Here is a 2,811-nt window from a genome sequence, read left to right on the forward strand (position 1 = left end):
CTCTCTGGATTTGGCAAACAAAAAATAATCATCCACATTCCTCTCCCCTTACTTTGCCAAATCCGTCTTACACAACACTTACCTAATTTTTTTTTCATAACCCAGTCGCAGTCGGGAACAGGACCTCAACTCCGAGTAACTGGGCCTTCATGCACTCTCTCATTCACTTCTTCCTTATCACAATTATTCGCTATATTAACACTATTCCTATCTAAATCCCCATCATCTAATATATTATGCACTATCCCATCTACCTTGCTATTATCTGGCCCTAAAATCTCACTTATTTTCATCAGCAATTCATCTATTTCATCCAAACCATTTTCTAATTTAATAAAAGATTCATCCGTACTACTTATTCTCCTATCTCTTATTCTCGCATTCTTCATACTTTCTTTTACATCATCTAAGGAAAAGCCACACACACTATAGGTATCATACATATACAACCATGATTCATCTGGATTAACACATTTGTCTTCCATATCCACCTGTACATTTACACCCTTGTCATACATATTCGGATTCCTACCAATACCTATAAATTTCCCTTGCACTTTCTCTTCACTTAAAACTTTCAAACGCCTCTTTTTCCTATATTCACCTAACACTAATTGCTTATTTTCCAACCCTAACTTCTCATTCTAACCAATTATTCATCCCATTCTCACGAACATTGTTCCTCTTCCTTCCTCACACACATGAGGACTCACCCAGTTGAACCCTCTGACTACCTAGTTTCCAGAACATCCTGTCTAGCCGCGGTTCCTTGCACATTCTAGCATAATGACCATCCTTACCACAATTACCACAAATCACATTCATACGATTACTACGACATGCGCTCGCTATGTGTCCAGTCATGCCACACCGATAACATGTTACCCCTTTCTCTTTCTTGCACTCGCTAATTCTATGCCCCACTTCACCACATCCAAAACATGCACCTAGAGCCCATCTACATTCATAATTATGACCTTCCTTTCCACATCTATAACACTTTTCATCACGGACACTACTATCTGACATACCTTGTTGCGCACTCACTCTCCTAACACTATTGCACCAATTTCCCTGCCTAAATCCACCATTTGCTTGCAGAGTTCCTCCGTTACTTGCCCTAACACTCCTATCTATTACCTGATCAGCCATCCTCATTGGCCCTCTCAAAATTGCATCCTTATAACTACCAAATTCTACTACACCTCCTTCCATTACAGTTCTTACACTCACAGATTTACTTTCTTTCATGCACCTATCTAACTCATAACCTTCAACTATCTCTAGTATATCATCCCATGTCAATCGCTCTTGCATCCACCTCATTTTCTCCTTCCGTTTCAAAATAATATATTCACACACATTCTTAGGTACTGTCGCCAAAAACTTCCTCATTAACCCCTTATTCTCATTTATACCTTCATCTCCATATTTCTTTCTTGCTAACGTTTCTAACTGACATACATACATAGAAATAGCCTCACCCGCATTCATTCGAGCCTCATCAAAATCAGTTTTACGTCTATACTTAATACTCCCTTTCATAAGTTTTACCTTCTCAATTATCCTACCTTTCATACTGTCATATTCAACAACCCCCACACTCATTATCACACCATACATCGTCAACAAATACCCAGTCAAATATTCTCCTAACTCCCTAGCCCAAACTCTCTTACTATCACCATACTCATCCTGACAATACGGCTCATACTCCTTGAAAAACTCGTATATATCCCTACTACTATGCTCATTGAACCTTTCATACCGAGGTACCTCTCACATAAACACAGTCTTACACACATCACGTTCATTCTCACTGCTATCATCATTGTCACCTTTCTTCTTGTTTCCTACTTCTTCGCTAGAATATAGAGAATCTAATTCCACACTAATACTCCTATCCATGATTATACTCTTCCTAGCCCTTTTCTTACTCACCACTTTCACCCATTCACGATCCTCCTCGCTCTCAGCCTGACACTTTTTCTTCTCATTCTTCACATCACTTTTACCTTTCCTTTCATCCTTCCTCTCACCTTTCTGTTCATCCTTACCATACCTAGTCCCTTTAACTTCCCTAACACTATTACTATCACTATCACTTCCTTTCTGATTATCACATACTTTAACCTTTTCTTCTACCATCAACCCATTACCTGAAGGAGAAGCCACTCCTCCGACTGCATCTTCACCCATGAAAGTTTTTATTGTCCTCATTACTTGCCCCATCATAACTTCCATTCGATTCTCCATTCGTTCCTCATTCTTTTGCATCTTCATCTCAAAACCTTCTTCCACTCTCTTTATAGGTCCCTGAATTTCCCTCAGTTTCCTATTCATCTCCTCATTCTCACAACTCAGCCTCGCATTCTCACGCAACAACTTCTCCTTCTCTACGGACAACTTCTTTTTCTCTACTGACAACTTTTCCTCACGCTCTTTTGCCAATCGCAATTCTTCCCTTAATATCTTTAATTGTTCTTCCATTTTCATCAACCTTAATCTAATTTCTTATGCTATCAGTCCTTCGTCCAACAGTCCAGCTTCCTATCCCACCTCCGCAGTCCATGTTTGGGCGCCAAAATAATGTGGCGTGATGTTGAAATAACAACCCCCACACACTTGATCACACTAAACAGACAATAATCTCTGCAACAAAAAACTTTCCCCTTACGTTATCATAAACTGGACTCTTAGACAAAAAGGACATAAAAACAAGCCATAAGCTTAACAAAATATTTCTTAAAACTAACGCTTAAAACTAGAATCAACTGCATTAAAAAACTTAGCACTATATATACAATCACC

At 39.0% G+C, this 2,811-nt stretch overlaps 1 pseudogene; it reads right to left on the bottom strand.

The window, feature by feature from the left end:
* Positions 1-693: 693 nt before the first annotated feature.
* Positions 694-2,490, bottom strand: LOC137639268 (uncharacterized; annotated as a pseudogene).
* Between the last annotated feature and the right edge of the window lie 321 nt (positions 2,491-2,811).

The sequence above is a fragment of the Palaemon carinicauda genome, chromosome 4 (assembly GCF_036898095.1).
Source record: "Palaemon carinicauda isolate YSFRI2023 chromosome 4, ASM3689809v2, whole genome shotgun sequence".
Lineage (NCBI taxonomy): Eukaryota > Metazoa > Arthropoda > Malacostraca > Decapoda > Palaemonidae > Palaemon > Palaemon carinicauda.